The sequence below is a fragment of the Myodes glareolus genome, chromosome 18 (genome assembly GCF_982192425.1).
Source record: "Myodes glareolus chromosome 18, mMyoGla1.1, whole genome shotgun sequence".
Taxonomy (NCBI): domain Eukaryota; kingdom Metazoa; phylum Chordata; class Mammalia; order Rodentia; family Cricetidae; genus Myodes; species Myodes glareolus.
The window spans coordinates 42,152,917-42,180,465 of NC_142043.1; the positions used below are offsets into that span (position 1 = coordinate 42,152,917).

At 44.4% G+C, this 27,549-nt stretch overlaps 1 long non-coding RNA gene across 2 annotated transcripts; it reads left to right on the plus strand.

The window, feature by feature from the left end:
- Positions 1 to 10,691: 10,691 nt before the first annotated feature.
- On the plus strand, positions 10,692 to 24,401 carry LOC125397923 (uncharacterized). 2 transcript variants are annotated; one of them, XR_007231224.3, is made up of 3 exons: positions 10,692 to 10,831; positions 18,200 to 18,418; positions 24,286 to 24,401. It is a non-coding gene; the product is annotated as an uncharacterized LOC125397923 (long non-coding RNA). The 2 variants fall into 2 exon arrangements; XR_007231225.3 differs by lacking the exon at positions 24,286 to 24,401 and adding an exon at positions 19,044 to 20,071 and having other exon boundaries at positions 10,693 to 10,831.
- The last annotated feature ends 3,148 nt before the right edge of the window (positions 24,402 to 27,549 follow it).

Here is a 27,549-nt window from a genome sequence, read left to right on the forward strand (position 1 = left end):
CCGAGACAACGAGTTGGCCTATTGCTCTCCGCCTTGAAGCTGTGACTGTGTCATCTCAAAGGGTCATGCGCGCCGAAAATGAGCTCATTTACCCTGGAGACATCAGTTACCACTGTGGTTTCAGTGCCACACATTACAGGAAACGTCATTTCTGTAGTTCAGAGTCCTTATTTTAAATTTTCGACTTGAGAGATCTTAGCAAGACGTGTTTGCAATCATTCACACCAAACTCACGCATTCATTTCTCTTGCAGATGCAGGTTTTCTCTATAGCAAGAAGCTTATCAGGCTTCGGGACCTTTGAGAGGTGCCCCCCACCCATAAAGAAAGGACAAGAAGAACTGCTTCTGCTGTGGGGAATCACCCAGGTCCTCCAGCCTCCCACTATAAACAGTCCCCACCATGAAATTCATTCTTTCCCTCTGTGGGAGCTTCAGCAACCATCTGTCCCAGGGTTCTGCCATTTACCCAGTTAGAAATCATTGGTAGACAAGGAGCTTCAGATGTGGCTGCTAAGAGCTTTCAAGAGAAGAAACAAAAGGCATTCTTTAGATAGGATAGTCCCTATAAAGTCCCTCAGCCCTACAAGTGTTATAGATCTCATGGGATCTGAGTCTCCGAGCCCTGAAGTCTCCAGCTGTCTGGAGCTCTTCTGCTGACCATGGGTTAGCAGGGTCTCTTCCCTAGCAACCCACCTTTCTCAGCTCTCCACTCCATTATCACTGCTTCTTCTCCCCTTCTTCCGGCCCCAGGCCACTCTCAAAATATTTAGCTGCTCTTTCAGCCTCAGTGGGTATCCATCTGTCCAGACAGCCCATGAAAGTTGGAACACCCAGAGGGCCCCGAAGAAGCTGGGCACCAGACATGGCGAGGATCATTCAGGCACAGGAACCCCTCCCAAGTGGAAGGAGTGGGCTTGGGAAGGATGGGATCTTCAGGCAAGATCAGTAGGCAATTGGAAGCTGTGGTGCGGCACTGGTATTTCAAGGCATAGTCAAATCTAAGGGGCCAGTTAGTGGACAGTGTAGGTCACGGGTAGCCGCAGAAGGCCTCCACAGTACTTTCTCCGTTATCAGCAGTTGCAGGTGTTTTGTGCTATGAAGCTACCCCACGCATGGAAACAGGGTACCAGATATTAGAAACCAGATGTCAGCCTGTGAGGCCAGGGGAGGGCTTCCTCTGTCAAGTTGTGGTGGAAGCCTTTGTAATGGAAAGTCTAAGTCTCAAGAACATGCAACAGGGTTTTGGAGAGATGTGGCAGCCATTAAGAGCACCGGTTGTTCTTCTAGAGGACCAAGGTTCAGTTCCCAGACCTCATCAAGTAGTTCCAAATGATCTCTAACTCTAGTTTTAAGGGGTCGGATGTCCTCTTCTGACTTCCTAAAGCACCAAGTATGAATGTGGCACATAGACATGCATGTAGACAGAACACATGTACACATAAAATAAAATGAGAATTCAAAGAAGAAGAAGAATACACAATGGACTGTTTAGGAAGTCCAAGATCCAGGAGCAGCAGACGTAGTATGAACTCAAGGGTAGTGTTTGACTCTGTGGGTTCACAAGGCACCTGCAATGCTGAGCAGCAATTCCCATGGTGCTCTGCAAGATGCACAGCTCTCCAGCTTCAGGCAGTACAGAGTCCTTGGGAAATCAGGTTTACTTCTCACCTGGGACAAGTTCCCAGGGGAGATGGGTGCTAGCACTGACTTTCAAGTCTTTAGGTGGTCCACACAGCAACCACAGCCAGGTTTATGTGTGGCTTGTGAAACCCAGTCACGGAGGGCTGGTGCCACTGTTCAAGGCCTGCCCAGCTACCCTCCGCTGTTTTCTGTCACTTTTCTTTGTATCCAGCTCAGCCTTGCTACTGAAAGTAGACCAGAAAAGGGAAGGCAACTCAGAGAAACCTTTGTTGGAGTTGGAATTGTAACACCAGAGGAAACAGGACACTCACTGAGTGGGGCTAAGCAGCCTGTTTATACAACTGTAGAAAGGGCTTCTGAACGGATCAGCTCAACCACTCTGCCAGGGAAAGTGGTCCCCCTCTGGTCATGTTTGTGACTGTAAAAAGCCTGGTAGGAACTGTTCAAACAGCCCTGCCTTCAGGAGCCAGCGAGATCAGCGGCAGTATCTTGTGTCTGTGTCTCTGGGTATCTCTCAAGATGCCTAGAGCAGACATGAAGGTGGTCTGTCTGGTTGTTAGTTTGGAAGTCCTATTGCTCAAGGCAGCAAGGCAGAGGCCCAAAGCTGCTAATCAGGGAATCAAATCACCCCATCCCCCGTGTCTTTGCTTCTTTGTAGGCAAATGAACGTTAGGAAGAGTACTTTTGATGTAAACCTATAGAATCCGTCTTAAAAATGAGAGTGCTTTAGAGACTTTAATAATGTTTCAAACCCCACAGGTATAAACAATGCTTACACCTCCATTGGGAGGTGGAGCCTCTGTTGCTTTATGCTGGTCTGATTCAGGAAGTTTGAGTCAGTCACCCTTCATAGTTAAAGTTCAGAGACTGAACAGAACACATTCTGTCCTTTGAAACACAGAGAAGCCCTGAGTAAATCCATTGACTTCACTTGCTTTTAATTACTTGAGTTCATCGCTAGTGTTAGAAGTTACTTCACTGAATGGTAAAGTAACAGACCTGTGGTGGTTTGAAAGAAAATGGCCTTCCAAGGGCGTGGCCATTATTAGGAGATGTGGCCTAGTGGAGGAAGTGTGTCACTTTGGGGGCGGGCTTTGAGGTTTCTTCTCTGAAGTGTGACAGTCTGTTGACTTCTTGTTGCCTCTGAGTCAAGATGTAGGGCTCTCAGCTCCAGCATCACATCTGCCTGCAGGCCACAATACTCCCTGCCATGATGATACTGGACTGAACCTCTGAAACTGGAAGTGAGCCTCCTGACAATTAAACTCTTTAAAAGAGTTTGCCATGACCATGGCTTCTCTTCACAGAAATAAAAAACCCTACCTAAGACAAGACCCTTGCCAGCCATGTTGTAGAAAATGCCTCCACTGCCTGCTGCATTGTTGGTATTGTTTTTACGCTTATTTTAGGAATTCGGAGATAGCCTGCTGTCATTTAAATTGAAGGAAGTCCCTGACTCTTCATTTGAACTTCTGCAGGTGTTTGTAGGCGACATTTTGATGACACAGGGTCCAGAAAATCTCCAGGCACAGAGCAGAGAAACAGCTCTGTCTCATCAGCATGTGTCCTATGAAAAGCCATGATGTTTGCTCCCCTGTGTGCAGGATGCTGATTATGGCACCTTTACTTCCAACCCCTCCCCCAATTCCTCCACTTACCTAGTTTATTTAGCATATAGATACCTCTAAACTCCCATCTTGAGGGAGCTGATTGGCGTCAGCCCGCTCCCACAGTTTGCTCCCTAATGAATAAACTCACGTGCAAAACTTTGTCGTTTAGGGGGGTGATGCAAAGTATTAGGGGCCGCTTGGTGTTCCCACCAATACCCTCAAATCACCCTAGCCAGCCTACGGGAAGGGTAACTTCCGATAGTAAGAACAGCTGAAAGAAAATGGATGGAAGGGAAGCAATGGGTCAAGAAGCAACCGAAGTGTGGAGATGTGAGCGCTGTGATGAAACAGCTGGGAGGCCAGGAAGGACAACCCATGACATGGAAGAGAAGTCACACTCTCGGAGTATCCAGAAGACAGATGAGAAAGGCAGTTCAGTGGAGGGAGCCGTCAGTGGGGTCAAAGACTCTCAAGAGTGACCCGCAGCAAGAGGGTGGACAGGAGAAAAGGTAAATGAATGAGGACACCCATTGGATTGTGTGTATGTGTGCTTCCTACATGTGTATCCGTATACCACATGTGTACCTGGTACCCATAAAGGCCAGAGGACGTTGGGTCCCCTGGAGACGGTTGAGAGCTGCCATGTGGGTCCTCTGGAAGAGCAGCCAGTGCTCTTAACCTCAGAGTCATCTCTCCAGCACCCTTACTGGATGCTTTGCAAGGGACAATGAAGGTCAAAACTGAAAATGGAAGTATGAATGGGTCTACCGAGTTGTAGCAGCACAGGAAATACAACATTAAAGCCAGAGAAGTGTTTTTCTCTGTGCGTGTCTCTGTCCCCTCCATCTCTGTGTTAGAATAGACTTTAAGCAAACTCTGACAGACTCTGACCAAGTCCTTAGTGTTGAAACTCTAGCCCCTTCCCCTTCGCTGTCACTGTAAAACTCAGTCACCCATTATATATCATCTATCCTTATATCCTAGGCGAGACAATTTCTAAAGAAAAAACAAACATCTTGTCTAGACAGCTAAAGGAGAGAGAAACGGGGCTTGCATACAGCCCCAGCAATTAAATGTCCTGCTCCCCAAACCACCTATATCAACTCCCATGTCCCCTTCCCCTTTCACAGATACCCCTTTCCCTCTGTGTCTGCCCCTCAGTGTTTGAAATCAACAGACCCATCTGCTGAGGTTAGGCTGGCCACATTTTTGCCTTCTGTCTCGTTAAGTTGCCCGAGAAATCTAACTGTGTGTGTAAGCTAGGAACAAGCATGGCTCTCTAAACTGACAGCGGTCTAGAAAAGAGGATGAACACAGAGTCACACTTGGTACATTCAGCAAATACTGTTTTGAGCTCCCTGCTTCAGAAGGCGGAGGGTAATGCAAGCAGAAATGGAGGAGATATTCCAAGGGCACTGAAATACGGGGCCCAAAGACAGGTGCGCGGCTGGGATCGAGGAGGGAGAGATGGCATTAAGGTGACATTAAATCACTCTTGCCGTGATATTAAATTGTTCTTGCCGTTTTATGGCATCCTCTTCTGTTGCTTTTTTAACCTCATTCTCTACTCCCACCATCAAGGTTTCTGTACCTTGGAGCTGCTGGTTTCTGAGTGTCTCAAAGGTGCTTTCAACAACTTCAGGCACCAAGAGAGCCACACTCAGTCACGTTAACACCCTACCCACTGGCTGCAGAGGAGACTGGGTGACTCAGCACACCATTTTGATGGTAAGGTGTAATTTCCCTTTATAAGTAGTGTAGAGGGGGAAAAGGCACTTCACAAAATTTGAGAATGGTGCAGAGAAACATGTTTAATAAAAAGAGTTGTTGAACAAGAACTATCTAACATAACACCTGGTCTCTAGACAAGACGTAGATACCCAGCATCCCATAGGGTTAAGCGTACTATACAGATAGCTTTCAAAATTTGAATATAAATAGTTATAGGCTTTGGAGAAACTGACATTGTGCACAGAGGCCACTCAACATCTACCAATACATGCCTGGAATCTTCTAGCTTACAGAGGTAGGTAGGTGAGGAATTTATTTCAAGTCTCCTGAAACTAGAGTTCTTGATCTCCCTCACCAAAGATCTACCCTCCTGATGCATGCGGAGACATTTCATTTGGAACAAACCAAGCAATCAGAAAGGCACACCCTGCAATATCTGCTCCCAAGATAAGGACAGAGGGGGTGGATCTGAGACAGAGAGAACAGGATGTTGGCAGGATTCTTAGCCAGCATCCTTGCTGGAAACAGGTTCTGCTAGGTGTGATACAATATGTTCTTTCAGCTTTACTGAAGACTTCATATGACATTTAGCAAGCTATGATAAATCTTTTCAACTTAAACCAGCTCAAGTGGATTCCTTTCTATGCAACTGAACCCCCAAGGAAAAACAACATGAAAGCTATATGTCAGAAAACTCAGGTAGGAGCCTTGCCATCCAGCTGTAGCAGAGCCGGTTGGGCCTAAACACCAGAGTGATGGGACATCAACAGCCCATGTGTTCTTGACTAAGCTCAGGCTCACTCTGGACCCCTGGGAAGGCCTGGTTTACTTATTGTAGACAGATGCTTCTGTCCTGCTTGGTTCCGCAGTCGTTCTGTCCCAAAGAAACATGTAGAGACTTACATTAATTATAAACTGTTTCTCCTGTTAGCTCAGGCTTATTATTAACTAGCTCTTACAACTTAAATTAACCCATAATTTCTGTCTATGTTTAGTCACGTGGCTTGGTACCTTTTCTCAGTGAGGCATTCTTATCGTTCTTTTCCTGCATCTGGCTGATAACTTACTCTGCCTTCCCTCTTCCCAGAATTCTCCTAGTCTGGTTGCTCTGCTTATATTTCCTGCCTGGCTACTGGCCAATTAGCATTTTATTAAACCAATACGAGTGACAAATCTTTACAGTGTACAAGAGCATTCTCCCACAACTTAAGGCAGTCCAGTGGCCTCAACAATTGAGCAATGGTGGAAATGGCTGCTTGAAAGCTACCCAGGCCCTCCCATTTGCTGTGTGTGAGCTGTAGACTCTATGTTATGAGATCTGGAAGGAACCCAACCACTTTATCTCTCAGAAGAGGGAAAGTGGATGATATAAGACATTCTTTGAATTGCAGGAGGACCCACATCTTCATCAGTGCACTAACTCCTAGAATACACAGGACACTTCATAAATTGTGGTCAGGATAGTGAGGACATGTTCCTGGACTTGAATGTATTTTATCAGTAATTTGAGATTTCCCACCTCCCCTTCGCCTTCAAGCATATGTGCACTGAGCCCCCGCCTGTCCAGTGAGAAAACAGGAAGGCAACACAGGAATATCAGTTGCTTTATTATAGCCAGGGGGAGAGCAGCAGCCAAGAACCCTCAGAAAATACTTACAGCCATTTTCCCATGAGTCAAACAAATGTAAAGACAATCTCCTAAGGACCAAATTTATTACTGATCGATGAAGTGTTCACAGCATTAGGTGGGAGGTGGTGGTTAATTAGCACAGAGCAGCAATGCAGATTACATCAAACATTTGTTTTACATTTGAAGACTCTGGAAATGAAAATTAATGGATTCATGCAGGAGCAACCTTGTCTGTAGGGGACCAAAGGTTCTGAATAGCCTAGCAATTATTCATTTTCCTTTGAGTTCTTTTCTGTGATGGAAAAAAAAAAGCGTTTTCAAGAAGGAAACTGCTGTGTGGAAGTCTGGCAGGTTTTCCCCAGAGCTGAATTATTCTTTTGTTTTCTGACCTGTGATATGAGATTGTCAACTGAAACCAGGTGTCTGCAGGCCTTTGCCAGGCTGGCCCTGTTCAAACTTGCAGATGCCAGCTCCTGACATGGCTCTGCTCTGGGTCTGGACACAGAGGGCATGCCATGGTGGCTGGAAGAAGGCGGGCATGCTGGTCCTCTGCAGCCCAAGGGCACCGTGATCTTCCCATTTCAAAGAGAAGGTCTGGTCATCTGAAGCTATGGGCAGAGGTCCTCTCCAAGACAGGTCAATAGTTAATTTAGTTGTCATGACGATGATGAAGAGGGCGAAAGAACTCAACCAAATGAACTCAGAGCTGGTCTTGAAAACTCAGATTCAATGACTTCCCCCCTCCCTTTTTTTTTTTTTTTTACAGTTCGTTAATCCTTAATCATAGGGAATACTTTGTATAGTCTCAGTGACTGCCTGAAACCACAGTAGTCCAATATACCCACACTGTCTCTTACTATTGACAGACAGAGGTAATTTCCTCTATAGGAACATACAATACAGTACGGATAGACTGGATAAAAGGATGACTCATGGCCCAGAAGGAACACAGTAGAGTAGGTTGAGATTTTATTACACTATTCAGAATAATGTGCAATCGAAACTTATGACTCTTATTCCTGGAACTTTGCATTTTCAGGTTTTTGCTGACCAAAGGTAACTGAAACCTCAAGTAAGGAGGGCACTGTATATTCAGATCCATAGAGGCACACCTTGCGGCTCAGAGATAGCCCTATGCCTGACACAGTGAGACCATGGTGTTTAATAAATGATCACTCATTCATTACAAAATCAGAGGGACCAAAGAAGCAAGAGGAAGAAGATGCCTGGATTGCAACCAATCTTATACAGGTGACATTTGATTTTATTCTTCTTTCATTTTAAAGGGTGTGTCACATATGGGATGTTGAAGCTAGAAGCTGTGGCAGAATGGTCAGCTGAGCTGCTCTCTGAACTAAGGACCTGGGAGGCACCTCAGAGTTGGAAGGAAGGGGTTAAGGGTGGAGGGACAGCAGGCAACTGGACAGGCTAGCAGTCCTGCTGGCAAGATGGATAGAGACAAATGAACATTTTGGCTCCCTTCCAGCCAAGCTTAGCCCTCTTTGGCTGGCAGCTTTGTGTAACCAGGATGAAGATGGGCTTTCTTACGCTACCACACCCTGGGATGACTGGAGCCTCTCTATGAAATAATTCCAATGGTTATTGAGTAAGGTTCTCAGTGTAACACATTACAATCGTAAAACCATCTGGTAGAAATTGGTTACATAGTTTCCTTTAGAGTTAAGTGAATTAGGTATTGCTATGAGGTTCTTTCCATTACCTCCAGCACTTAAATTGTAAAAATTAAACACACACACACACACAACACACACACACACACACACACATATATATATATGCATATATATGTACACACATACGCTTATATATATTGTTTCCAGAACTCTTATTATCATACAGGTCAGAGGGCAATTACATTTTTCTGTGATTCAGAGAGAAAGAATGTCAAAACCGGGTCAAGAACAATGGTCTCACTCTATCAACTATTAACAAATTCCTGTCATTGTTATGCCCAGTGTCATCGGCCAAATGCTGGTGAGCACAATGCCGGGAAGTAGAAACAACTGCTGTTTCCCAGAGGGCCCAGCTCTGATGCTCCTTAGACCTTTGAGCAGAAATCAGAGCCCATACAACCTTCCTCAATGGATCTTCAGAGGACAGTAAAAAGCAGAGGGATCTGTCCTCAAGATTTGAAATGTCACTGGATTAGTCACTCGCTGTTGTGACATTTTGCTTCCGGTTCAAGGGGTTACAGCCTACCGCAACAGGGAAGGTATGGCAGTATGTGCCGGTGGGTCACATTGTGCCCACAGCCGGGAAGCAAAGAATGCTGAATGCTGAATGCTGGTTCTCAGCTCATGTTCCTCTCTTCACCCCGCCTGGCTCCCTTGCTTATGGAACAGTGCCAGTCATATTTAAATGGGTGTTACACCTCAAAGAACATAATCTAGAAAATTCCTTACAGGTGTCACCGATTCCCGTGGTGATTCTAAATACTATCAGGATGACGGTCCATGTCAGCCATCATGGTCGCATACAACGGTTTGCTCTAGGGAGTCATGGCGTCTGCTGACAATGAAAGGCTCTGAGAATTCCTGCAGTGAGGAAGTGTGCTTTGGACCAATTCTCTGTGCTCCGTGTTTGCTGATACCACCTGCCTCTTAGACTCTGCCCTAAAGACAACTCAGAAACACCCACAAGAAAGGCAAGATTGCTTTAGGGGTCTCTAGAGAAGAGTCTGCTATTGTCCAGAGGGTCTTAGGGTTTCTTTTCTATGCCAGTTAAAGAATGAAAAGGCAGGAGAAACCTGTGGTACAGCAGGCAACAACAGATAATAAACTTTACAAGCAACAAAGCTCAGGGAGAGAAACAGTCCCTGTAGATCAGTCCCTTGGAGAGACAGGGGTTTTACGTGGTTCTGGTGGCCTGGGATGGGTTCCCTCCCCTATTTCAAATGGTCCGGTCCATTTAGACAAAGAAAGGAACTGATTAGCACACAGCTGTAGGTGAACACACTCAGAAGTAGGGAGGGGCAGTTGAAGAAAAGGTCTACCAGGCCTCTGTCTTGTCTGGAGGGTGAGGAAAAGGTGTAACTTGCTAGCTCTACCATTTAGAACTGGCCCCCTTTCCTATCTATCTGCCTGTTGGGGATTGAGCTGGCTTCTTCCCTCTGCCATTCATTCCTACAGTGCTGTCTGGACTCAGCAGGGTTCCGAGAGCAATGACACCCGCCAACTATGTACTGACCCCCGAAACCGCAGGCAAAATCAATCTTCTGCCTTTTAACTTGTCTATCTCGGGACAAACAATAGCGTATGGGGAGTAGCCTGTAAGTATTGCATTTTTTTTCCAAACAGAAGGAATTTACTTCCTTTCCATGGGGCAGAGGCATGTTCTAACACGCCTTAAAACTGGCTCCGCTCAGGCTTAGGCCTGAGTCTAACTTTGAGTGCAATGAATTCCCCTTTCCACTCCTCACTTGTTTATTTGAAGGTTTCCATGCCCCACGTTCAAGCCCATGAAGCCCGGTAAGGACAATGCATCATTCCTGTGGCCCACCCTGTTCTGGAAGCTTCTCTAAGTCATATGTCACTGCTATTTATACAGGTGGGACTTGGTGGAGGTAGGGACTAATATGAGGTTGTTTTGTGGCTCAGCTCAGCAAAGTTCGGGAGCGGGCCTGCTGGAGTTCTGGGTGTTGGCCTTTGTGTTTTTCTATCTCACCTCCTGCCTAGAGCGCTATCTACAGGTCACACACATCTGGTTCTACAGGCTGGGTGTCTTGCCATTGCCTTCAGGGGATGATACTCATCCAGTCACTAAGAATGTCCTACCCACAGCTTCCCGCGATGTTTTCTTTAACATACACAGCTGCAAACCCACCCCCCACCTCTTCGAACCTGAAATCCTAATGTTAAAATTTAAAAGTGGAGGGAGAGAGATTCATCCATGCAACAGAGCTCATGTGGGGGCTTGATTGGGGTAGGGGCACAGAAAGGGAGGAGATTGAGAGCGGCAGAGGAGAGACGGGAGGCGGGCAGGATCTTCCTTTTATGACGGTACTTAGCGCATGTGTACAGAACTACGTAGAGATGTAGTGGAGGACCGTTGTCAGGACCCTGAGCAGACCAGAGTACTGCCTGAGTACTGGCAAGTGCATGCACTCAGGGATGAAGCACCCTGCCAGGTCCCCAAGGGACAGGCCAGCAGAATGCTTGAAGGCTAACATTCCTCCTCCCTTCTGTTTATTATAAAAAGGTGAGGCGCTAAAGGGGATAGTAGGCGGGACAGGAATGAGGGTGCCAGGTTCTTGAAACTGCTTCCTGTTGACCTGGGGGTATAACATTTTGGGGGACCTGAGAAAGCTGAAATGTTGGCCAGGTCCTGAGATAACTGGTTGTTTCACTTTGCTGTCCAGATTCTGGGGGATGGTCTGGTGCCTCATGGACCTGGCAAGATGTTAGCAGAGCAGAAGATAAAGTTTAGGTGAAAAGTTGTTTTCTTAGGTCCTGATAGTTGAGGAAGAGGAGTCCCAAGACCAGGGAAGAGGTGGGAAATTTAGGCAGTTGATTGTCAGTGCTTTATCTGGGAAACATCTAACAGTGCATCCGACCTGTTCTAGGTAGATCCACATCTACTCCCCGGAGCTCACAAGAGGTTTTTGAAAACACAAAAAGATAAGTTTTCGGCACATTAACATTCCCATGGTTTATACTCTGTACTGAAATTCACATTATAAAAAAAGGCAGCATACAGAAAAGCCTTTGAGTCATTGGGAACCCAGAACATTCTTTTTTTTTCTTTTTTCTATCTCTGTCTTTTTTCTATCTCTATCTTTTTTCTATCATCTGTGACAGATGTTTTTAGCACAGCGAAAAGTAAGTACCTTCTAAGTCTATAGTTAGAAAACAACCAAAGGAAATTTCAAACCCTGATCTTGTGGCTATGATCGTATAGTGATAGTATGGTGTTTAGTACTCTGCCAGAGCCAGATTAATAGCTTATCAGAATTCCATCAACTACTATAAGAGTCTTTGGTGTCTTACTATAACAGTAGCATAGTGAGGAGAAGAAATCTGAAACATTTTATTCTTTTATAGACCTCAGATCACTTTCTCCTTATCACCGCTTAAACTTTCCTAGCATCACATAAACAAACCTTCTGTCTAATTCCCCAGGGATCCAGGGGGCTGACCACTGGGAGCAGTCAGTGCAAAGCAAGTTCCTTTAAACAAAGGAACGGGAAGGAGCTACGCGGAAATCTGTTTTGTGCGTTTATCTTTTCCTGAGTCTGGCAGCAAGGTGAACTGTGTCTAGACTTAATATTAGCTCTAGGAGAATGAGGCCTGGGACCTGAATTTTACACAGAGACCTGCAAAGGCAGCTGAAGCCCTGGCTCCTGCTGTTAAACTGACAAAGCTACTAGCCTAATCATCAAACATCAGAGATCTGAGAAGGATAAGTTTTGCCTGAGCTAGTGATTAAAAGTGATAGAGAACTACTTGCTGGCTACCTCGACAGCTATCTCAGGGTCCTCCATGGTCATTTAGAGGAGAGGTCTCAGCGCAGCCTCAGTCTTCGACTGCCAGGCCCAGGAGATCCGGTAGAATTTCCTGTGGAGTACAAACTTGTGGGACCAGCATAGCCTGTCTTGGCAAAGGTGAGGCCATCGATTCCTCAGTGTCCTGTTGACCATGGTCTGAAGAGGGCCTTGGCAGCAGTTGAGGTGGAAGGCAGTTTTTTCTCAGTGGCTGGCATGGCCACGTTTGAAGCAAGTTCCAGGTGGAGGCTCTTATGTTACCATCCTTCTTTCTTTGGAGAAAACAGGGGTGCTGCCAGAGGCTGGCATCTTTCTCTATCATAAAAAGTTTTTCAATTAACCATTTTAAATGTTATAGTCTGTAGATCTCTGAGCATTTGAGAAGTGTCTGTCTACTAGGTATATCTCAGTAGACAAACTTTGTTTCTAGTTACTTGTTTTAAGTTTAACTTTGAAAACATATTCAGGGAACGAAGTAAAGCTTATCCCTATAATTAATTATATCAGTACTTAGCATGAATACAATTAAAGAACCTAATCATTTATAAGGACGACTATTAACTTGTGTTCCCTAACAGTCTTTAATATGTTAGCAGCTTTCATAAGACTAGGACTTTGTGTTCCATCCTTGTCAGGTTTAGCCTTAAAAATGATTTTAAATATTTTTCTACTACCAAAATAAAGCCTTTTAAACAGAGATAATGGGTTCAGTAAAGAAACTAGTTATTCTGTGGGCCAAAACAGAACAAGTTTGTACCAAGCTATTAAGGCTGTCTCCTGAGAAGGCAAAAAAAAGTAAAAAGGGAAAGAAAAGACCCCAGGGAAAAATGGGAATAGGAGAAAGGGGGCTTGTGAGTGTGGCCCACGAGCAGGGTCTGAGGGGACACGGATGCCAGCACCGCCCTTTACAGGCCCTGGGGGCCTCTGTCCAAATGCCCAACTCTGGGAAAAAGAGCAGATAAATAAGATATATATATATATATATCTTATTTATCAAACATACGTTGATATTTATCTAAGTTCCCTAGAAGCTTGGTGTTGATCACTTGGCAAAGACATAAATATTTAGGTGTACATCTCTAAGGTTGCTTTGTTCATCTGAATAGATCTTCATAACCTTCAATTTTTATCACCACATAAGAATATATTTTAAACCAGAGTTGAATCACATAGACAGTATGTTGTAACAGATCTAATGATATATTTTTATCATCATACAAAAGTCCACACCAATCTCAAATACTTGAGACTTGTTGCTTCCTTAGTCTTGAAGGAGATACAATGAGCAGTGCTCACTAGGACTAAGAAGTATACTCTTTAACCTCAGTTAAAAAAAAAATGGCTGTCAGCCACGTGGCTGCCTACCTCACAATGAGGTCACCAGTCAAGAGGGAGAAGAGTCACATGGTGGCTGTTTAAAACATGTTTTTCTAAATAATAGTTACATGCACATATACACACAGTTGAATCCAAGTTACATATACACAGAGTTAAATTTAGTTTATACTCATACAGAGTTAAGTCCAAGTCACATACATATACACACGCATGTATGCATGCACGCGTGCGCACACCCACACATCTTAAACAGGAGTTGAATAAATTAATGGAAAGGGAAAACTGATGTGCACTGGGCAAGATAAAGCTGACTTCTCCATCTCTGACTCTCATGTGCAGCAGACCTAGACAGGATGTTTAGAGAGGGAGAAAAGGTAGATAGATACAAGGAGGTTTTGGAGCAAAGAAAAAGAAAGTGGAGAATTCCTTCTCGGTTCCCCGACTGCTTGGTCCAAGGAATACTGAGGTCAGTCTCATATCTAGGGTAATGGTCAGCGGCAGGTAGCCCTGCCAGGTACCCAATTGCTGGCACTGAATGAAAGGCAAAGTTGTCGGTGAATGAGAAAGCAGGTTTGCTGCAGGTGGAAGAAGGTGGATCTGCTGTGGATGGAGCAGGCAGGTAGGGGCCCAGCATAAAGTGGGTATCTTTGGCAGGCCCTGCCAAGGTATACTATTAAACGAACATGCCACATGCAACAGTTAGTACAAGAGGTTTATGGAGGGGAGCAAAAGAGTGAAAGTGGAGACTTGAGAGAGGTAGGCAGACAAGGGGAAGAAGAGAAGAGAGAGAAGTAGAGGCAAGAGAGAAAAGATAGAGACAAAGAAAAGAGTAAGAGGCAAGAGATGAAGCAAAGAGAATGAGCGCTGAGCTCTGCCTGGCGGGCACTTTTAATGGGTGCACGTTTTATAGCTGATGGTGGAAAGGGACCTAGCGACATTTAACTGCTTTGGCAGCAGAGGCAGGCTCCCATCAGAATGCTTTCATGAAAGCAGCAGAGTTAGACGTACAAGACCCCAGTTTCTTTTCTCTATTTGAGAGAGTTCACTTAATGAAAGGGGGAAATGCAGCTTAACAGGCTTCATAGCTAGCAGGAGCCGAGTAGAAGAACAGGAAGAAAGGACAGAGAGAGGGCTTGAAACGAAGATAAGAGAAAGAGGGTACCTTCTTCCATCTATCGGATCGCCGGCAGAATGCTTCGAAGGTCCGGTAAAATATCAGGATATAGGATGCCGCCAGGAAGCGGCCATTTGAATTAATATCTAAGGGGTATTTGGGTCAGATCTGACCGCAAAGGTGGTTGAGTTTAAAAGCCCTTTTTGCAAAAGGTATCCCAGCATAGTGTCTGCAGGGACAGTGGAAGACGCAGTTCCGTGAGTGAGGTAGAGAAATAAGGTGCAAGGATCTGCAATTCCTAGCATCCCAGGAATTCAGAGAGGACTGGATTAAGTAGGCAAAGGCTCTCCTGCGCATAAGAAAACAGTGGTTGCCTGGTACCAGGGCCTGATGGGGCCAAAGTGAGAAACTACACTTGAGAGAGTAGGCTTCACTCGTGGGAAGGGGCCAGAGGTGAGTGTTGGCCAAGAGGGTTAACTATAGCTTTCAATACTCTTGTTAAGAGTTTCTCTGCCTCCAAGAATACCAGAGAGGTGCCCGATGCTCAATGGTCGCTCCCACAGATCCAGGGAACCATTCATGAGAAAGGAAACGTATGGATTCTACTGGTGTTGGGTGTATGACTCAGTGTTAGTTGGAAAAGTGAAGCTGTCCCAAGTGGACTGGGTTACAGGGTCCTGGCATGCTCAGAATGCCAGTGGGTAGGACTTGCTGAGTTCTTTGATACCAAAGTTACTTCTCACAGTCCAACAAACTCTTACGTTGGAGGGTTATTGGGACAAAGGGAGAAGCGGGGGGGGGGGGGGGCGGAACTGCAAAGGGAGAGATGCAAAGTAATACCTGCCTTCCTGCCATTTTGGAGGAGCAGCAGGAAAGAGGGGAACAGACAGAGCTCGCTTTTAAAGGGGGATTAGCACATGCGCTCGGAGACTACACAGCAACTTCGCACATGCGCATAGACTACGAGGTGACATAGTGGTTGTAGGACCCTGGGTTGGCCAGGTATCTGCCTAAACACTGACAATGCATGTGCACAGGGGATGCTCTTAGTGGCTACAGCTGAGGATCCTGGGGGCAGGATAGCGTGATGCCTGAAATACTAGCAAGCACATGTGTAGGAGTGGTTGTTGGTGAGTATTCTGCTAGGTCCCTAAGGGCAGACCAGCTTAATGCCTGAATGCCAATACCAACCAGGCCGAATTTCTGCTCTTTTTTTTTTTTTTTTTTTTTTCTTGAAACACAAGGTCACCTATCTACCATAGCCATAGGGTTGGTGAGAAAGGTGCTCATGACCGGAGGAAGTCATCTTTCCACTGTGTCGAGACTGGAGAGGATTCAGATGGAACTCTGGAATAGAAGTCCAGGCCGCTAGACTTGTGACAGGCTCCCCCCTTCCCCGCCCTCGCTCTATGATTGCAGAATGAGTCCACAGTGGAACAGACTTAAAGATGACTATGGCAGGGCACCACATCCGAGCAGCCACAGCAGCTCCCTATCCTTAGTGGCCAGGGTTCTGAGCTCCCCTTCGGCCTCATCTTTGGCCAGGATTGCTGTCTCAGTCCCCAACTACTGAGGAGGCAGGAGCTGCGTTGTTAGTTTCCAGCGCTTAGCTCACTGACCATCTCAGCTCCCACAATGCTTCATGTTAAGTTTCTCTGAAACAGCAAACCTCTCTGCCAATGCAATAATCCAAATTAGACCCAAATTAGTCCGAATTAGAAGATGCCCAGGTTTAATGCCCTGGGAAAACATGGAAAGGGAAAGGAGAATCAGATTGATCACCGGAGAGGGAAAAGGGAAGAGACCACGTGTTCGTTCTCTGGGGTACAGTTTAAAGAGCCTGTGGGCGTGGTCTTGACCTTCCCTAGGGAGGGGTCATCATTTGGCGGACTTTCTCGGAGGTGGAGTTTGGATTGAGGCAACTCCCAGAGGAGGTGGCTTGAAATGGAGTTTTCCGGCCAACATTTCAAAATGGATGCCAGGGGCTGGGGTGAAGCCCCCAACTAAACATCCCAGACTCTTTGTACAAAAGAGTACCAGGGGGCTGAGGTGATGCTTCCAACCAAAGCCCCACACACAGTTCTGGGAGTCACCGCGTCTCTGTTCCCTGTACCCTTTTGCTTTTCCCCTTCCCATGTTCTTCCTTTTCTCTTACTTTTTTTTTTTTAAATCAGATTGTCGAAAAGGACAGGAAAGGGAGAGACAGAGGAATTCAGTGACCCCCTGCATGGTCTGGCAGGCTTAGAAAGTCTTGCAGCGCTGGAGAGATGGCTCAGTGGTTAAAAGGCTTTACTGCTTTGGAGAAGGACCTGAATTCAGCTTCTAGCACCCTTATCCAATGACTCACAACTGCTGTGACTAGCTCAAGGGCATCTAGCACTGACTTTTGGCTTCTGCAGCCACCATGTAAACATGCACGTGCCACCATGTAAACATGTAATTAAAATGTAAACATGTAAATCAAGCTTTGAAAAAGACTTTTAAAAAAGTTTATTGACTAAACTGTCTAAAATTAATATCTGAAAAATTCTGATAGAAATGATCATAGATGAACTAAACTATGGCTGAACTCTGAGAAGGAGTGTTCTAGGTTCATGCAGGCATGGGAGACAATCATAGAGATCGGGGATGTGACTAGGGGCAAGGCCTATGAGGAGCAGGGGAAGCCTAAGGCTTTGTTCATATGCACCACTGTTCCATGATATATTAGCTACCTTTATGTTGTGGTGATACAACACATGACCAGAAATAACTTATAGAAGAGTTTATTTTGTCTTATGGCTCCAGAGAGATAAGAATCCACTATGGCAAGGGCAAAGACATGGCAGTAAATGGCAGACATAATGGCAGGAGCAAGACGCTGAGAGCTTGCATCTTTATCTGCAAGCATGAAGCAGAGAGGGAAGACTGAAAATGTGGCAAGGCTTTAAGCTCTCAAAGCCCACCCCTAGTGACATACTTTCTTCAGCAAGGCCACGCCTCCTAAACATCTCCCCACAGCACCGCCAACTGGGAACCAAGTGTTCAAATACTTGCACTTATGGGGAACATTTCTCACCGAACACACACCTTATCTTCTTACCCAGGGCCTCCTGCTTCTGTTATTTCTGTGGGGAGACTGGTTATGTTCAAAAAATTTTAGTGCTTTGTAGCTTCATTTTTTTTTTTTTTGAGAGCACAGGCGTTCCCTTTAGCAAGAACTGACTTGTTTCTGACTTAGTTTGGGCCCTTGAATCCCTAGAGTTATCTGGAGACAAATTTTTATTTGTAGAGTCTTCTAGGAGCTAGTTCTGTGGCATCACATCAAATTATAGAAAAGTTTTCACTTCTGAGGAAGGAGACTCAGTGGAAAAGTGATGGGCTAAAAGACCTAGCTCTCTGCTTTGTTGCAAGAAGGAGAGAAAGGCACTTGTGACTTTCTTTGATGATAAGACTGGTCCCATAGTCCACTATTTAGACATCTCTTGAAGGGCTAGCTCCACCAGCTTCACAAGTTGATGTGCTTCAAGAGTATATGGAAAAGGTGAGTCTTGGTCATAACATGCATACACACATACACACATCCCTTATAGTTATATTGGTTGCTGTACCCTCTTTTATGTCCTTTGGGCTGGCACTCTACTTCCCATTGTAGCTGATTCTTCGCTACAAGACGGCCTGCTGAACTCTTCAAGAGGAACCTGTACTCTAAAATACTTCCCAGCTCAGATTTACAGAAATGTCCCAGAAGAGCAATGCCAAGGTTATAGACCCTGGAAAACAAAACTTCAAGCACAAGAATACATTATGAAGGTGGATGATGTCACCTGCCATGGTCAGCGCAAGACAACTCCAGATGACCAACTGCATGCAGGTAAGGGTCTGGTGGACTACACGAACAAGGGGGGACATCTTTCATGTGTTATTTCATTCAGAAGAAGCTTTGGATGATTTGAGGCAGTGGTCTTAACCAGCCTCAGAAAGAACAGGGACAATGTGCTCAGTCTAGGACCACCAGCGAGCTCGATGCTTGCTCTGGATGCAGACATTAACACAGAAGCTGAAGAGAAAAGATGAGAAGGTTTACCTGGTGCCAGTAAAAATACTGACACCTTCTTGATTCTTGAGAGTTGGAGATGTTCTAGGAAGATTGGGAAAGACATTTGGGAAGAAGAAATAATGGGAGTTATTCTGGGATGTTTATTGAGTGGCTGCAACTACCAAGGGTTATGCCAGGCACTCAGGAAACAATGGTAGGGGAATTGAAGACCCCAGAGCCACCCTCACTCTACAGAGATTATAGCAGGGGAGGGGAGGCAACAGATGACTCCAGTGGAGATTTCCTAAAGGGGTGACTGTCAATGCTCAAGCACGACTGTGTGGGGACAAATCAGTTCATTCATTTTAGGAAGGAGGTAGAACAACTGAAGTCTGCTAAAAGTGGCAGATGGGGAAAATACATAAGACTGGGTATTTGCAAACCTCAGGATTTTTTCTAGACACTGAGACCAGCAAATAGCAGACAAGGAGAAGGTGGATGTATGCCTTTGCCTCCAGTTGACTACACCTGCTGATTTTCATTCATAAGGGATGTAGATGAAGGACATGTTGTGAGTCCCACACCTACTGATCTTCATTCATAAGGGATGTGATCTTCATTCATAAGGGATATGGATGAAGGACATGTTGTGAACCCTACACCTGCTGATCTTCATTCATAAGAGATGTGGATGAAGGACATGTTGTGAACCCCACACCTGCTGATCTTCATTCAGAAGGGAATGTGGATGAAGGACATGTGAATTCCACACTTACTGATCATCATTAATAAAGGATCTGAATGAAGGACACATTGTAAATCCCTTCCAGATGTCTAATTCTACATGAAATCAGGAACAAAAAGACTTGTGGTAAAAACTTAGTAAAAAATTAGGGACCATGGGATAAATTTCAGAAATCCAAACCCATCCACAGAATAACCAAAGTCCTTGAACAAAATGATCACTTTGATCTCACTGGTCTCAACTCTGGGACCCCCACTGCTGGAGTAGTCTTTCCATCATTAAAATATGTTTCAATGTTTGGATTGGAGGGAGAGAATATAAGATCGCAAAACCCAATAAGTACTAATGGGGTATTCTGGAAACTTCACAACTGAAATAGATTCCAAGGATAACCGTGTCCACAGCCTGCTACATAAACATAACCTCGGAGTTGAGGAAACGTTCATAAAGACATGGGTATGAACCCATGTAGCAGGAAGACCAAGGAGTGGGTTTCCTGCTGCTCTGCCCATGCTCTACCAGGCTATCAAAAATTGCTGCTGCAGACAGACTGGCATAAGTCTGCAAACTGAGACAGAAAGATCAAACTCGAGACGGAGACTGGGAGGGTTGCTTCAGCCCCTACAAGGGTTTCTCTAATGACTTAGGGAAGTGAAGGCATCTCACAAAGATACGGCTGTTCTCCCCAACCCCATTTGAAAGAACAAACACTGCTCTCTCTCTCTCTCTCTCTCTCTCTCTCTCTCTCTGTGTGTGTGTGTGTGTGTGTGTGTGTGTGTGTGTGTGCATCTGTGTGTGTGCAAATGCACATTTGTGATCACTGGCATACATGCATGTGTATGTAAAGGGAAAAGGACAGCTTAGGTATCCACTGAGAGATACTGGCTCTCAGTGGCCTGAAACTCTCAGAGTAGGCTATGCTGCCTGGTCAGTGAGCCTCAAGGGCTGTCCTGTCTCCATCTTTTTGGTGCTGGGATAACCAGTGTGATCCTTCGTGATCGAATTTTGCTTTGGTTTTCTTTACTCTGCTTTAGTTTGGTAAATGTGGGTTCTAAAGATTGAATTTAGGTCCTCCTGCTTGCAGGACAAAGATTTAACTGACTGAGCTGTCTCTACAGCTCACAAATACCTTTAAAAGACTATGATCAAACACTGGGTAACTAGAGAAATACATTAATTTAAATTAAATAGAAACAGCCTAGAAGACAGCACAAAGACACTAGGACAGTTAGTTTAGGGGATTAACAATGTAAACGTAATATTTTCAAATGTTCCTGTGTCTCTTAGTTATCATAATAAACTTTCACTCAATCACACCAAGTTGTACTTTCTTCCTAAGATCAGTATGCACATCTTTCTAACATAAGAACAGGTACTTTTAGGAGTCCACAGGAAATGGCAGTTAAAAGGGTTAGTGTAGCTCTTACATATACACCTGTTCCTTTGAACCAGGAGCTCTTTATAGTTGAACACAATCAGCCCCCTCCTCCACCATCGTATATAGCTCAGCTTTTGATACAACTTGAATTTGCTAAACCTTGCAAAATAACTTCTGAGGATTCGTGGTCTTCCCTGAAAACTTCATTCATATTTTGATAGCCAGTTTCTGGTCATCGGAAATAGTCCACTACCCACCAAACAGCTTAGGTTCCCTTTCCCACACTTGCATGATCAAGAAGGTGCAAGAAAGTCAAGGTGGAGAAAGCAGACCTCCTTTGTCTTCATTCCTTAAATCATTGACTAGAGTATTGGGTGTGCATCTTGCAAGGCAAATCCCTATGAATCGGGCACATGCTAGGATGTCTTTCTCTAGTAGATGGAAAAGAGAAAAGTTGTGTGATCAGAACTGCAGAACTCAACCACAGGATATCTGTCATGGGAGTAAGGAATTGAGATGGATATTAGTTCCAGATACTCCCTTCTAGATACAGTTCAGATTGCTATTTGAAATAAGTACTGTTGGATACTCCATTCAGCGTTCACATTCTATCCATTCCCCGCACACGTATGCCTACCCAACATACATACATGCATGCACTCACATGCACACATACAAACTCATGTGGCTCTCACACATTGACACTCCTACCTAACACACAGCATTCAATCATATACTCATACGCAGTCTTACACATTCCTCAGGCACACTTAACTCTACTTTACATACCCATACCGACATAAACACTAGCACACACACACAAACCACAACCACATGCAAGTCCACATACATAAACACATAGACACTCCCCTTCCTATATTAGCACCCCCAGCTTATTCTGAAATTATCCCATCCCCTTCTTTACCCTGAGTTACTTGTATAAATAAGATCAGCCTAGAAGTCTTCAAGTCTATGTAACTCAACAAACAATGGCTTAGCCAAGGACTGGATTCCCAGTTTGAAGATTCTCGGAATGAGGAAGCAAGTGTGGCATTTGTCAATACAGCCATCATCTTCCAAGGTCCATGGAGAAGCCCCACATTACTATGATCCTTCCTGTTCCTGGGCAGTTACTGAGAGATGTTCCTCCTCCTTCCCAAGCTCTCACAGTCTCACCATATTTCCAGATTGCCATCTAGTCTATGCTTGGTCTTCCGCTGACTTGGACTCCAGTTTGGTCTCTGCTTCTAGTTTCTTCTCATTGACTTCTAACTTGCAATAAGCTATGGTGGCTTCATTTTCAGCAGTCACCTAAGCTATCCAGTCTAACTCACCTTCCATGGGGTTAGATGGATGAGAGACAAAGGAAAAGATCAAGCCCACACTTTCCACTTAGGACCACACAAATGGAACAGGGACAACATTAGCATCTGGACTTTGTGACAAGCGAAGGTGGACAGTGGCTGTATATTAAGACAATCCAGCTTGGGGACATAGAAAAGAATCCATCTACCTAGTGAAATGACACATATGACATAGTCAAAACATTGAATGAATCCATCATCTGGTTTGGAGAAAGAACATCGAAAAACTGAACTGGTCACTGAGCCATGCCCTGGCCTGCGCATTCCTGTGGCTTTTGAGATATTATATTATATTGGCATGTGTCTCCCATTGCTCTTGGCTCTGTGTCATTTTATTGGCCTGTATGCCTCCTTGCACTGGCCTTTGTGACACCACATTGGCTTGTGTCTCCCATTGTTCTAGCCTCTGTGACATCACATTGGCCTGTGTAGCCCATTGTACTGACCTCTGTGACATCACGTCAGCCTGTGTCTTCCATTGTACTGACTTCTGTGGCATGCATTGGCCTGTGTTGCCCACTGAACTGATGTCTCTGATATCATGTTGACCCGTGTCTCACATTTCCCTAACCTCTGTGTTGTCTCATTGACCCTTTAGCTCACATTACTCGGACTTCTTTGCTTAAAAATGACAGTATCCAGTGCAAATGATGGGTTTTGGCTTCTTAAGCAGCATCCAGGTGGATCAGAGAACACTATGATATCACTGAATTGTCCACATAAATTGGTGGTGGCAAAAGGGCCCCTGGCCCTCATGCCTTAATATAGAAACTCAATTCCAGATTCTCCAGAGCATATGACAGCCAGGAAGACCGTTCAACCCTTCCTGGTACCTTATATTGAAATATATATTGAAAATCCTCCTGCTTAGCCATCCCCTGCTACCTCCGTCTTGTAGAAAACTCATATCCATGACACCCACAGACAGACACAAACATGGGAGAGTTGATGGAGTCAGGGACCATGGACTCATCTGAGGCCTATTCAGAACAGAGACTATGTCCTCTATGAAATAATGAATGCAACAGTGGCCAATGGCTTCTAGGGCACGGAGGTGATGCATTGTCAGGAGACCTGCCCTAGTCTGTTTTGTATTGCTGTAACAGAAGACCCAAGACCATGTGTTTTATGAAGCACTAGCTAATGGTCCTGGCAGCAGAAAATTCCAAGAATATCATGCTGGCATCTGCTTACATCTGGAGAGAGTTTTCTTGCTGTGTCGCAATGGGACAGAAGGTATCACATAGCAAGATGGAACAATCATACTAACTTGGGTCTCCCTCTTTTTATAAAGTCAGCAATACCATTCTGGATGTCAAGGGTTTACATGACAGTATCTAGCCCTAATCACTTCCCAAAGGCTCTACTTCCCAATACTATCAACACAGGGATTTAGGGATCTAGTTTCTGACACATGACTCTGGGGACAAATTGAACCTCAGAAGTACCCAAATTGGCATCATTCAGAAATGAACCAGCTCTCAGGGGGTCTGCTAGCCTTCCTTTCTTCTCTGTCTGACACTGATGTTAGCAGAGTCGGATCGTGCCACAGAGTTACGGCAATTCTAACCTCATTGCAGACTGCCTGTTATAGACCGTGGTTTGAAATGTTCATGAGAACATAGCATCTGAAAAGAGCCCAGGCTCACTGAAATGTTGATTTGAATGCAGAATCTCGAGAGCATCTGTACTGCATCGGGTGGGTGAGCCTGAAGGGATGTTACTGAACTCACCTAGCGTCATACCTAGTTTCAAGAGTCAATGGATGGAGGAGAGTTTGCTGTTTGCTTTTAAGCTAATTGTGTGTGTGCACCTCCAGCTGTTGGCTGAGCAAGTAAACTGCTATAGCATCTAACAGTTATTACTCTAGCATGGAGGTGACACATGCGCAGGCTGAAGACAGAGTTTTCCTTTCTTGTGGGAAAGTGCAAGGTTTACTGTTAGCAGTCTTCAAAGAGCAGTCTCTGTTACTGAATAAAGGTTCTCAGAATGAGACTCAGAATAAGGCCAAGTGGCAGTTTCTACCTGAGTAGGTACCCTAGGAACCTCATTTTCTCGCCTATGACTGTAAGGCCTGCGTGTTTAAGAGCTCAAAGGCATGTACTCAAGAAGCATGCGCTGTAGTTCTTGTTGTTATGTTTATCACTTAGACTTTACTTCAGCCTTCTGTAACACAATGCATCACTGGGCGGTTTACACATTTTATTTCTAACAGCTCCAGAAGCTAGAGGTAGAAGATGGAGATGCTGCTGGCCTTATTATTTATGGTGAAGATACACATCCTTGCTCATCAACAGCCATCTTGTCACTGTGCCCACACACAGTCTGAAGAGCAAAAGGGTTCTTCATTTTTTATAAAATGTTTGTAAAAACACCACTTTTTATAAAAACACAATCCTAGTCACGAATTGCCTACTCCCGCGACTTAATGACCTTCCAAAGAACTCCTTCACACCTCCTCATATTACATGTGGGGATTAGGTTCTCTCGTTGGTCTGTCTGTCTGTCTGTCTGTCTGTCTGTCTGTCTCTCTCTCTCTCTCTCTCTGTGTGTGTGTGTGTGTGTGTGTGTGTGTGTGTGTGAGAGAGAGAGAGAGAGAGAGAGAGAGAGAGAGAGAGAGAGAAATCAATCTTGGATGTTGATCTTCAGAAGCTATCCACCTCATTTGTTTGGAGAGAGCTGAGTTCTATTTACCTGGAACTTATGTGTAGGCTAGGCTGGTTAGCTAACACACCCCATAGATCTGTGTGTCTCTACTTCCACAACTATGGGATTGCAATTGCATACCATTATGCTTGGCTTTTCACATGGGTCCTGAGGATCACACTCCGGTTCTCATGCTTGGGAAACATGTTCTGTATCAACTAAGCTACCTCCCAGGCCCAAGGATTTGAATTTCTGGAGGTTAAAAACATTTTAGTTCATGAAAATCATATTCTATTAAATTCCTTATACCCTATGAGATGATGGTGATGAGACTATTCAGTGGAGTAAATGTGGCGCTGAAGTGTTAGGTCACCATTGTGTCATTGTTCCTCTGAGTCACAGGTGCTCTTGACTGCTTTCCAACATCTGTCTTGAGAAGGTAGCATTATTGGCCCAGTTCTTAGGACCTATCTGTATCTAGACTTTTGTCATATGACCTGTATTAACTTTCCATTATTGTAGAAACAAAACAAAACAAACAAAAAACCAAAACACCAAAGGTAATCAGCGTGTGGGGGGAACCTTTATTTGGCCTCACAGTCTCAGAGGTTTCCACTCATGGTCAGTTGAACCTATTACTCTGGACCTGCATGGCAGGAGCACATGGCAAGCAGAATCACTTATCTCTTCCATGGGAAGAGAAAGAGGCAAAGGAGAAGGGGCTAGGGTCCCACAATCCCGTTGGTGGGTGTGCATTCAGTGAGATAAGGCTCAGTGCATGATTTGTGCATGCCACCATCATCTTTGTGAGTTCATATGTGCACCAGTACCACTGTGTCTGGATGTCACTGTTTCCTTGGAGTCATCCGTTACCCCCTGACTTTTATAACTTTGGCTCCATGGCTAGTTTTGGTAAGTAACATGAAACAGAAACAATGATGTACCAATTCTAAGCTGGGAGCTTCAGACATCTTGTTTTTACTTGCTCTCATGGTGCCCTGAAAACACTTTCCTCTAGACCTCACCTGTCCCTTCACCAGGGCCACAAAAAAAGACACAGAGAAGATAACTTAGTCCAAACCTCATCCCCAGTTGGGTTCTCAGACAAAAACATACTGACCCAGCCAAGCACAGGGCACATCAGTCTGTCTCCAGATTTACGAACTATATACATGCTCACTGTGAGATATTCAGTCTGTGGCAGTTTGCTAAGGAGCATCAAGATGATCAAACTACCCGAGGTCCACACTTTTAGGAGTGGTTCCCAACTCGCAGTTAAAAGACTGAAGCTTATCACTATCACTATAAAACCCTAGAACAGGTACAAAGCTACTAAGATTATTTTAGAGTTATTTTTCAGGGTGTTGAAATCATAAAGAAAAAGACTTGATTGTTTTCAAGGCATGTCTCTCTTTACTCACAAACCTGTAGTTATTTAAAGATTTAGTTCCAATTCCATCCATGGGTGGTGTTGCATGACCTTTTTTGAGTAAATACAAAGAAATACCCATTGACTTTGGATATGGATGAGTCCATGCAAGTCCTGCTTGGTTAACCAATTGGATACTGGAGTTACATATGGAAGCATGGATGCTGTTTAGGCAGCTGCGCAATTCCCACCCAGGCATGGGCAATGCTCATGAAATCTGCATCACTGGAATTCCTGCCTGTATTTGTTGGGGTTCTCCAGAGAACAAGGACTACCTGTTAAAATGAGTCTATATCTATATCTACTATTTATTTATTTATTTTAAAATTATAGTGATGGGTACCAAATTTAGACCTCCTGCCAAAGCAGGATGGCAAGGAGGGAAGAATATAATTATATTTTAATTTAAAATAATGTATATAAAATGCTTTGAGAGTACATCACAGACCAGTCAGAATGGATATTATCAAGGAAACAAAGGGTAACAAATTCTGGTGAGTATATGAGGAAAAGAACCCTTGTCTGCTGTTGGTAGGAGTGTAAAGTGGTTCACTCATTATGGAAATCGGTGTGGAGATTTCTTAAAATATTAAAAGTAGGATTATCATAAAACACAGTTATGTCATTCTAGGGCGTATGATCAAAGGACTCTATCTCCTAATATTGAGACACTTGCATGTCCATGCTTATTGTTCCTTTTTTTAAAAAAAAATTAACAATATATAGGGAATTGAATTAACCTAGATGCCTATCAGCTGATTAGAAAATAATGAAAATGTGGCACATATATACAGTAGAATTTTATTCAACTATAAAAAGTATGAAATTTACAGGAAAATGAATGGAACTGGAAAACATTATACTGAATGAAGTAACTCAGGTCCAGAAAGACAAATATTACCTGTTCTCTTCCATACAATGATCTTTGCTTGGCATTTTTCGATTTGTTTGCTTAGTTTGGGAGTGTCTTAAAGGATAGAAAGCTAGAGAGGGACCGTTGGTGGTGGGTGTGAGAGGACAATAGAACATGTGCCTTGGAAGTATAGGATGCAAATACTAGGGGTAGAAGTTTAGATGGGGATGTGAGAGATAGAAGAGTGGAGGAGGGGTAGCCAAGCCAAGGCTCTATGAAAAACCTATATGGGAGCCTACTACACTATAAGATAATTAAAAACCATGATTATGAACTGGCAGTTTGGCCCAGTGTTAAAGTTCTTGCCACACAAGCCTGATGACCTGAGTTTAATCCCCAGAACTCAAGTAAAGGTAGAAGGCAAGGACCAGCTCTACGAAGTTGTTCCCTGATCACTATGTACACTATGAGTACATTCTTATGTGCAATGCACAAACACATAATAATAATAATAAATATTTTAAAGGGAATCCATTTAAATAAATTTGACA